The sequence below is a fragment of the Ovis canadensis genome, chromosome X (assembly GCF_042477335.2).
Source record: "Ovis canadensis isolate MfBH-ARS-UI-01 breed Bighorn chromosome X, ARS-UI_OviCan_v2, whole genome shotgun sequence".
Lineage (NCBI taxonomy): Eukaryota > Metazoa > Chordata > Mammalia > Artiodactyla > Bovidae > Ovis > Ovis canadensis.
Window position 1 is genome coordinate 22,609,146 of NC_091727.1, and position 11,774 is coordinate 22,620,919.

An 11,774-nucleotide genomic window follows, 5' to 3' on the forward strand; every position below is an offset into this window, starting at 1 on the left:
TAAAAATCTAGACTGATAAGAGACCTCCCTGCATAGTCACCATAGTCTCTATAGATGGCTGACTCTCCAGTAGTATACTGTGGATTCCTGTCCCTTGGCAATTATATTTCAACTCTGTTTTAAAATCACTGACAATGAGATAAAACCTTTCTCTTGCCTTTCTGAAAACACTTTAGGAATAAATAATATCTGCTTTATTTTAAAAAGTTTCTTCTATTTTGACATTGTAAAACTCCATACCTTCCCCATACATAGTCATATGAATTCATATATAATGAATCAGCTCAGACAAATGCAGAGACTTCCTTGGTGGTCCACTGGCTAAGACTCTGCACTCCCAATGCAGGGGCCCAGGTTTGATCCCTGGTCAGGGAACTAGATTCCACATGCCACAGTTAAGAGTCCACATGCCACAGCTAAGGCCCAGCATGGACAAATATATAAGTTTTTAAATGGGTATCTTAATATGAATTATCCTGATGTGCCATCAAATCAAAGGAGACTGAAGCATCTTTCACACATATGTGCATGTGCACACATTAACACACACAGAGATCATGTCTTTATCAGATTCCTTCCTTCTCCTCTGGTCTTCTCATCATTCCTTCACTGGCTCCTTTATAAGAGCTTCTGTGGTAAACAAATACTCAAGGTGATATTGGCTTTTCCTTAAACCAGTGACAGACATGATAAGGGGTCAGGGATTAGCAAGTACTTCCAAGTTACAGGTTTCAAACACAATTTACATCAGCCTCAACAGACAACCAAGGAACCCAACACAGTCAGACGTGTGTGTTTATGTGTCTGTGTGGACACATAGATGTGCAAGATGGTTGAGTGAACTCTGTTTTGATATAGCAGGGCAACTAAAAAAACTAATTTCCTATGTGTTTTAACTGATTTATTTAATGGAAACAACATAATTGTATGTAGATATGAACAGGGAAAGTGAAGTATTATAATGTGGGCTCATTAGGGTTGATGACAAGCCAAAGGTCACATAGATAGTAGAAGGTGGAGCCCAGATGCTACTTAAAGGACTTCAAGTAGCTTGTGGATGTTAAGACATGAGCACTAGAGACAGATCCACAGACAAGAGCAGAGGGCGATGGCACATGGAGTTTAGGGTGAGGTAGAGAAGTATATGGAAAATGCACTTTCATCTTTTCAAAATATTTATATTTATGTTCACTGTACCACCTTTTCTTCATAGAATCCTTCTTAGAAAGGTGTCCTGGGTGCTAAATTTTCCTTCTAACCTGTAGATGCCAAAGGTTTTAAGAAGTTTGGGGAGGACCTGAGCAAATGAGTTTGGATGACACATAGCCAATAGCCATCCCAGCAAAAGAAATTCCAATCACATCACAGGAGTATCCCATGACAAATCCTAGAGGTTTTGGCTACTGCTCTCTACTTGACACCAATGAAGCTAGGACTGGACATTAAAACTTCTCCACACATGCCTCAGAAGAGTCAAATGACTTCATCATCACACCTATCAAAAGAATTGCTGGGCTGTGCCATGTGATACTTGCTTTTGCCTTACTGATTTCCTGTGTGTGTACACATACAGATCCCTTTGGCAGAAGCTAAATCACATAAGAAACATCATCTTCAAGAATTCTCTTGAACATTCCCACCTTTGGGGCACTGGAAGTCAACTAGAAGCAGATTGGGATAGTGTTTAAGCAGTCTGTTGTGTGATACACAAGCAGAGAAATACTGCCTAGATTCCCATTGTCCTTTTTAAGGAGTTCAGTTCACACTTCATGCAAACTAATGGGACTGCTCCTGTATGCATTCCCCAAGGAAAGATTTGATCAAAATTGGTGACATCTCAAGGTGTTTGTTCTCTTCTACTAATGTTACAGAGCAATGAATGTTCATTGTATACATCATCTGTCTTGTCTTTCCTACAGCTTGTTTCAACAGCAATTAAGGGTTTGATAGTTTTTGGCTCTGTTTTTTATGCTTATAAAAATTCTGGTGGTGTTCAAAAACAGACGAACACACTTTCTAAGTGAACAGGAAAAGCAAAGACAAAACTTTTAGTTCCATAAAGCATCACACCAACTCTCCTTTATGGCCAGCATAAGCTGCTGCTGGCTTTACAAAACAATAACCGTATCTTTTCACTTCTCTCTCCTAAAAAATTATCTGCACCTGTTCTCAAGGAGACAAATTTTTCTCTGATTTTAAGGATTTACTAATCTCAGAAGTTAATTCCTAGAAGCAAAAGGCTGTCAATGAAAGAAAACGTGAAGTACAGATCTGGGAGATAAATGAGCAGAGGGAAACTCAAGGGTATTTTAAAGTTATTACTGATGCCTTCTCCAGTGTGGAAATGAAAAGTTTACAATGCCTAAATTAAGGCCTTGAGGTAACATTAAATATTGTAATTTTATCTGTACAACTGAAGAAGCCACATGTGGCTGAATCCTAAGATGATCACTATAACGGAGGTTTATGCTTTAGCTGTCCCTGTCTAACGTATCTTGGTGAATGGCATCATCCTAAAGCTATTTTTAACAATGAAATATAGGAGAATGTGGGCCAAAATACTTCTGTTGTATAGGCATCTATCCATATGTCCTCAGAGATACTGGGTACCTCTGGGTAGAAAGCACTTGCTTGCCTTTTGAAAATGCACAGAGCTGGCCAGCTCAAAAAAGAATAACTTGACAAATGCATTTCCCATAGGTTAACAGATACACAGTCAAAACACAAGACTTAAATCACATAGAAGATATTACTATCTATGCTTGCATATTACACAAGTCATTTTTTCCACAAATTACCTCTCCTTCACATTCAGTCAGTTCAGTTCAGTTGCTCAGTCATGTCCGACTCTCTGTGACCCCATGGACTATAGCACAACAGGCCTCCCTGTCCATCACCAAATCCAGGAGTTGAGTCAAACTCATGTCCATTGAGTCAGTGATGCCATCCAACCATCTCATCCTCTGTTGTCCTCTTCTCCTCCCGCCTTCAATCTTTCCCAGCATCAGGGTCTTTTCCAGTGAGTCAGTTCTTCACACCAGGTGGCCAAAGTACTGGAGTTTCAGCTTCAACATCAGTCCTTCCAATGAATATTCGGGACTGATTTCCTTTAGGATAGACTGGATGGATCTCCTTGCAGTCCAAGGGACTCTCAAGAGTCCTCTCCAACACCACAGTTCAAAAGCATCAATTCTTTGGTGCTCAGCTTTTTTATAGTCCAACTCTCACATCCACACATGACTACTGGAAAAACCATAGCCTTGACTAGATGGACTTTTGTTGGCAAAGTAATGTCTCTGCTTTTCTTTAACAAAGGAGGCAAGAATATACAATGGAATAAAGACAATCTCTTTAACAAGTGGTGCTGGGAAAACTGGTCAACTACTTGTAAAAGAATGAAACTAGATCACTTTCTAACACCACACACAAAAATAAACTCAAAATGGATTAAAGATCTAAACGAAAGACCAGAAACTATAAAACTCCTAGAGGAGAACATAGGCAAAACACTCTCCAACATAAACCACAGCACGATCCTCTATGATCCACCTCCCAGAATTCTGGAAATAAAAGCAAAAATAAACAAATGGGATCTAATTAAAATTAAAAGCTTCTGCACAACAAAGGAAAATATAAGCAAGGTGAAAAGACAGCCTTCTGAATGGGGGAAAATAATAGCAAATGAAGCAACTGACAAACAACTAATCTCAAAAATATACAAGAAACATATGCAGCTCAATTCCAGAAAAATAAACGACCCAATCAAAAAATGGGCCAAAGAACTAAATAGACATTTCTCCAAAGAAGACATATGGATGGCTAACAAACACATGAAAAGATGCTCAACATCACTCATTATCAGAGAAATGCAAATCAACACCACAATGAGGTACCACTTCACACCAGTCAGAATGGCTGTGATCCAAAAGTCTGCAAGCAATAAATGCTGGAGAGGGTATGGAGAAAAGGGAACCCTCTTACACTGTTGGTGGGAATGCAAACTAGTACAGCCACTATGGAGAACAGTGTGGAGATTCCTTAAAAAATTGCAAATAGAACTCCCTTATGACCCAGCAATCCCACTTCTGGGCATACACACCGAGGAAACCAGAATGGAAAGAGACACATGTACCCCAATGTTCATCGCAGCACTGTTTATAATAGCCAGGACATGGAAACAACCTAGATGTCCATCAGCAGATGAATGGATAAGAAAGCAGTGGTACATATACACAATGGAGTATTACTCAGCCGTTAAAAAGAATTCATTTGAATCAGTTCTGATGAGATGGATGAAACTGGAGCCGATTATACAGAGTGAAGTAAGCCAGAAAGAAAAACACCAATACAGTATACTAACACATATATATGGAATTTAGGAAGATGGCAATGACGACCCTGTATGCAAGACAGGGAAAGAGACACAGATGTGTATAACGGACCTTTGGACTCAGAGGGAGAGGGAGAAGGTGGGATGATTTGGGAGAATGACATTCTAACATGTATACTATCAGGTAAGAATTGAATCGCCAGTCTATGTCTGACACAGGATGCAGCATGCTTGGGGCTGGTGCATGGGGATGACCCAGAGAGATGTTATGGGGAGGGAGGTGGGAGGGGGGTTCATGTTTGGGAACGCATGTAAGAATTAAAGATATTAAAATTTAAAAAATAAAAAACTAAAAAAAAATTGCAAATAGAACTGCCTTATGACCCAGCAATCCCACTGCTGGGCATACACACCGAGGAAACCAGAATTGAAAGAGACACGTGTACCCCAATGTTTATCACAGCACTGTTTATAATAGCCAGGACATGGAAACAACCTAGATGTCCATCAGCAGATGAATGGATAAGAAAGCAGTGGTACATATACACGACGGAGTATTACTCAGCCATTAAAAAGAATACATTTGAATCAGTTCTAATGAGATGGATGAAACTGGAGCCGATTATACAGAGTGAAGTAAGCCAGAAAGAAAACCACCAATACAGTATACTAACACATATATATGGAATTTAGAAAGATGGTAATGATGACCCTGTATGCAAGACAGCAAAAGAGACACAGATGTGTAGAGCAGACTTTTGGACTCTGAGGGAGAGGGTGGGATGATTTGGGAGAATGGCATTGAAACATGTATACTATCATGTAAGAAACGAATCACCAATTTATGTTTGATGCAGGATACAGGATGCTTGGGGCTGGTGCACAGGGATGATCCAGTGAGATGATATGGGGTGGGAGGTGGGAGGGGGGTTCATGTTTGGGAATTCATGTATACCTGCGGTGGATTCATTCAATGTATGGCAAAACCAATACAGTATTGTAAAGTAAAAATAATAATAATAATAATAATAATAATAATAACAACAACAAAGAAAAAATAAAATAAATATGCTGTCTAGGTTGGTCATAACTTTTCTTCCAAGGAGTAAGCATCTTTTAATTTCATGGCTGCAATCACCGTCTGCAGTGATTTTGAAGCCCCCCAAAATAAAGTCTGACACTGTTTCCACTGTTTCCCCATCTATTTCCCATGAAGTGATGGGACCAGATGCCATGATCTTCATTTTCTGAATGTTGAGCTTTAAACCAACTTTTTCACTCTCCTCTTTCACTTTCATCAAGAGGCTTTTTAGTTCCTCTTCACTTTCTGCCATAAGAGTGGTATCAGCTGCATATCTGAGGTTATTGATATTTCTCCTGGCAATCTTGATTCTAGCTTGTGCTTCCTCCAGCCCAGCGTTTCTCATGATGTACTCTGCATATAAGTTAAATAAGCAGGGGGACAATATACAGCCTTGACGTACTCCTTTTCCTATTTGGAACCAGTCTGTTGTTCCATGTCCAGATCTAACTGTTGCTTCCTGACCTGCATACAGGTTTCTCAAGAGGCAAGTCTGGTATTCCCATCTCTTTCAGAATTTTCCAGCTTATTGTGATCCACACAGTCAAAGGCTTTGCCATAGTCAATAAAGCAAAAATAGATGTTTTTCTGGAATGCTCTTGCTTTCGATGATCCAGCGGATGTTGGCAATTTGATCTCTGGTTCCTCTGCCTTTTCTAAAATCAGCTTGAACATATCGAAGTTCATGGTTCATGTACTGTTGAGGCCTGGCTTGGAGAATTTTGAGCATTACTTTACCAGCATGCGAGATGAGTGCAATTGTGCAGCAGTTTGAGCATTCTTTGGCACTGCCTTTCTTTGGGATTGGAATGAAAACTGACCCTTTCCAGTCCTGTGGCCACTGCTGAGTTTTCCAAATTTGCTGGCATATTGAGTGCAGCACTTTCACAGTATCATCTTTCAGGATTTGAAATAGCTCAATGGGAATTCCATCACCTCCACTAGCTTTGTTTGTAGTGATGCTTCCTAAGGCCCACTTGACTTTACATTCTAGGATGTCTGGCTCTAGGTGAGTGATCACACCATCGTGATTATCTGGGCTGTGAAGATATTTTTTGTATAGCTCTTCTGTGTATTCTTGCCACATCTTCTTAATATCTTCTGCTTCTGTTAGGTCCATACCATTTCTGTCCTTTATTGACCCCTTCTTTGCATGAAATGTTCCCTTGGTATCTCTAATTTTCTTGAAGAGATCTCTTCACATTAGATTTCTTATAAATTTGTCATGCTACATACTATTCTGTCAATTAATTTCATTTGAACAAATGCTATTCAAGGAAGACACATGAGCCAGATCAGTAGGTTTCCACTTAAATGTATCACCTGGAGGGCCTGTAAAAGTCCAGAATGCTGAGCTTCACCCCTGGAGTTTCTGATTTAGTGTGTCCAGGGTGGAGCCCAAGAACTTGCATTTCTAACAAATATCCAGGTGATGCTGTTGTTGCTGACCTGAGGACCTCAGTTTGAGAACCACTACTCTAGAAATGCTAGTGGGTTAGATCAGCAGTTCTCAACTCTGGATGCACATTTTAATCATCTCGAGACTTTTCAAAAACGAAATTTTGGGTCCATCCCAGAGATAATAAATTATAATATTAGGGAATAGCCCACTAGAATCCCCACTTGTAGTTTTTAATGCTTTTCTGGTGATTCAAGGATGAATCCAGAGGTGAAAACAAAAGTTTTAGATAAACGCCAATTAATTTCAGCTAAAAAGTTTCTTAAAGAAGCAAATATATTCGACCCACATTCAGTAATTCTTCCTAGGGCGTGTGACCTTACATTTGTAACATGATAATACACAGTTAAAATGTGGAAATTACTTTCCTAGGCCTAAAGGAAAGAATGGAAAATAAAGAAATAAAACACTGTTCTCTCTCACAGTCATGGATTTTTGCAGCTTGGGTTATTTTCCAATAACATCACCACATGAAGTGAGCTTGAGCAACACAAGAAGTAGAGAAGATGGTATCTTCTGGAAAACGATGTTAGAGAACCAAAAGGACTAACTACAGTGATCATAAAACAGTGATACTTAAGGTGTAGATGCAGAGTTTGAACAAAATTTTTTTAAAAAATGTTAGAGCAGAAGAAAGCAGTATTTGTAAAATAATTGAGGTTTTGTATAATGTGATTTTAAATACGCACGTGGAACTCATATATTTGATATTATGAGTAGACATCAATCTACATCCCCCAAGTTTACATATTTCAAGTTAGTCAATATTTTTTTATTCCATTCACTCACTAATTTATTTGGATATTATCTCATATTTAGGCATATATGGAATTTTTGGTTGAGACAACCAGTGATGTCTTTCTGAGGGAGATGGCCTTTGAACTGGCCTTCATACAATAACTAGGTATTCATCAAATAATTCAAGAGTAGAAAATCCTTTTAAGCAGAAGAAACCACAGAGGTGAAGAAATGCTAGTAAGAAAGTAAAAAGTAACTTGTGAGGATATGAAGGTGAAAGGTAATACACTACAAGATTATGGAGCCTTTAACATCAGGATAAGGACATTTTCCTTTTATTTAGACAAGTTTCTAAATACTGTCTCTTCCAGTATTAGAAACCTGCTTATTTCTCCTCACCCCTCTTCATCCTTTCCTCCTATTCAAAGAGACCTTTAAACTTTCAAAGATGAGTCCAAATGGTGGCCTAATATCTGTATTGCTAGTCCTCATTTGAAATTACAGAACTCTATAGCCATAGTTTATTTTGGGGGCTCCAAAATCACTGCAGATGGTGAATGCAGCCATGAAATTAAAAGACACTTACTCCTTGGAAGGAAAATGTTGACCAACCTAGACAGCATATTAAAAAGCAGAGACATTACTTTGCCAACAAAGGTCCATCTATTCAAGGCTATGGTTTTTCCAGTAGTCATGTACGGGTGTGAGAGTTGGACTATAAAGAAAGCTGAGCACTGAAGAATTGATGCTTTTGAACTGTGGTGTTGGAGAAGACTCTCGAGAGTCCCTTGGACTGCAAGGAGATCCAACCAGTCCATCCTAAAGGAAATCAGTCCTGAGCATTGATTGGAAGGACTGATGTTGAGGCTGAAACTCCAATATTTTGGCCACCTGATGCAAACAACTGACTCATTGGAAAATACCCTGATGCTGGGAAAGATAGAAGGCAGGAGGAGAAGGGGACAACAGAGGATGAGATGTTTGGATGGCATCACCAACTCAATGGACATGAGTTTGACTCAACTCCTGGAGTTGGTGATGGACAGGGAGGCCTGGCATGCTGCAGTCCACGGGGTCACAAAGAGTCGCACATGACTGAGCGACTGAACTGAACAGTTACAGATGACCATGGGCAGTTAGAGATCCTGAAGAAATAAATTATCTGTCACATGAACTGAGTATTTCAATTATCTAGTGGTGTGTAGCAAACATCCCAACATTAGTTGGCTTACAAAAACAACTTATCTTGCATGATTCTGTGAACTGACCAGGCATTTCTTTTGCTTCAGATGATGTTGGCTGAGAGACATGAGAGCTAAAAATGGCTGCAATCACATGGCCACCTGCCAGATGGTTGTAAAGCCTGCACTTTCAGCTGGATGATTTACTTCTCCTCCAGACAGGATTCTCCACAGAGCTACTTGGACTTTTTCGCAATATGGCATATGGGTTTTAAGTAGGAACATTCCCAAAGGTTAATGAGGAAGCTGCAGATCTCTTGGATATTATACAATATCACTTCAGTTGTGTTCCATTCCAAACAAGTCAGAGGGATAGACCAGACTCAAATACAGGGAAAATAAAGCCTACCTGTTGGTGGAGTGGCAAGATCACATTACAAAAGAGTACATGAGATCGGAGATAGAGCTGAGGCTATCTTTGAAAATATCATCTACCACACTTATTACACAAGTCTATATACTAACCCACACACAGAGACATCAAGGACCAACAGTAAATGTGATGAAAAACTTATACAAAACAATACAACCTTTATATGCCGTCTTAAAAACGAATAAGAAATTTAAAATTTGACTGAGAAAATAAAGATCTACCCTGATATTCATCAGGATGGAATAGCAGATACAGATAAAACCAGCTGGAAAGCTAGCAGCTAAATAGCAGATCCTAAATCATTACAAATTCCAAGTAGCAAAGTAGAGTTGAGTTTTAATGAATAAATGTGATATCTATACTTTTTGTGAACACCTTTATTCTTCAACTTGATTATGGTACTGATGGTGATAGTAGAAGGATCAGAAGTAGAAGCAAAAAGAAAAACATCATTTATTGAATTCTTCTCTACTGGAAGACATCATCTAATCCTCATCCAACATTTAATTCTCACAACCATCCTATGAGAAAAGTACTACCATCTAAATTTTGCAAAGACAAAAGGGAAGCTTGAAGAAATTATTTATTTTCCCCAAGGGACACTGCAAGTTGGAAAGACAGGGTTCCAATTCAGGGTTTGACTTTTTTTTTTCCTATAAAAGGCCAGAAAATAAACATTTTTGGCTGTGTGGGTCACATGGCCTCTGTTACTGTTATTCACCTCTGTGGTTTTATCACAGAAGCAGCCATACGGCTTCCTTGATCACTCAGTGGTAAAGAATTTGCTTGCCAATGCAGGAGACAAGGGTTCAATCCCTGGTTCGGGAAGATCCCACATGCCATGGAGCAACTAAGTCTGTACACCACAACTGTTGAGTCTGTGCTCTAGAGCCCTGGAGCCACAACTACTGAAGCCTCACCCTACAACAAGAAGTCACTGCAATGAGACCCTCATGCACAGCAATGAAGAGTAGAGCCCTCTTGCCAAAACTAGAGAAAAGCCCACACAGCAATGAAGACTCAGCAGAGACAAAAGTAAATAAATAGAAATTATATTTTTAAAAAGCAGCCATAGACACTATGTAAACTAGTGAGCATAGTTGTTTTTCAAAAAAGTCATTTACAGAAAGAAATAGTGGGCCAGATTTGGCCTCCAGGCAAGAGTTTTCTGACCCCTGTTATTACTGAAGACTGATCTAAACTTCTTGACTCAGATTTTATGAAAAAATTGTCTCTATATCTTTACAGCTGATGCAACATCTAGCACAGAATCATGTGTTCACATGTACTCAATAAATATAGTTGTTGGAATGACCAATAAATAATTCGACTATGTGAGTGTCTATTATTTCCTAGGCATTATTATAAGCACTTGTTGTATATCACTGAACAAAATATAGAAATCCTGGTCTATGAGTGGTTTTAAAATCTATAAAGTGCCCAAATTATACAGTGTGTCTGTATTCTACTGCTGCCATAACAAATTACCACAAACACAATGGCCTAAAACAACAAATTTATTATCTTACTATTCTGTAGGTCAGAAGTCCAACATGAGTCTCATCAGACTAAAATGAAGCCCTTGGCAAACCTGAGTTACTTTCTAGAGGATCTGTTTCCTAGCTGATGATGATTCTTGGCACAATGCAATCCTTTAAACACAGATCCCCACATCTCAGAATGAGCAAACTTCACTGAGTCATTCTCCTGCTGCCATTTTTCTTTCTGACTACACCTAAATGTAATGAGGGGGTTCTCTGATTTTAAGGACTCATGTGATCAGATTCAGCCCACATAGATAATTCAGGACAATCTCCTTATTTTAATCACATCTTCAAAGTCCCTTCTGCCACGTAAGGTAACATATTCACAGGTTCTAGAGATTAGGACCTAGACATCTTTAAGTAACCATGATCTGTCTACTACAAATATCATCACAACTTTATACTCAATCTGATGAATCTGATTTTTGCCAGTGGACAATATTTCCAGTGAGCTGATACATAATACAAATGCTATTGACATGTGTGGTAATCCATTCATATTGAATAGAATTACACCTTCTCTAGCTTTGCCCAAACCTGATAGATTTATGCCTAATGATTGAGTCAGTCCTAAATGAGATAAGAGTGTCTCAAAAATTCTTACCTAACATTAAAAACATTAAAAGCAAGGTATTTTTTACCATAAGCCTGACACATCACGTAGGAATGTTCCATTTTGAACACATACATTGCCCTGGGTCCTGCCTAAAAATAGGATTCCTACATGTGCCTGACCATGACGTGTTAGCCCAGGCCATTTGACTAGGCCTCTGCTTTGGTTTTCTGACTTACCTTTCAATCCCATTCATTGATTAGAATGTTAACTGAAACATTAGATAGAATAAAGCTGACATCTTCTTTGACCCTTGCCAATCTATTCAATTGTGCTTATGTTCCAGGCACTCAGGTCCTCTTCCAACTGAGATGGACAACACGCAACCATAACCCAAGACTCTCAGCTCCAGGAAAACCACTTACTCAAGATTCCTGATGACAGTTCAGTTCAGT

General features: G+C 39.0%; 1 non-coding gene across 1 annotated transcript; it reads left to right on the forward strand.

Annotated features, from left to right (window-relative positions):
• Positions 1-303: 303 nt before the first annotated feature.
• Positions 304-375, forward strand: TRNAG-CCC (transfer RNA glycine (anticodon CCC)). Its single transcript has one exon. It is a non-coding gene; the product is annotated as a tRNA-Gly (tRNA).
• Positions 376-11,774: the final 11,399 nt, after the last annotated feature.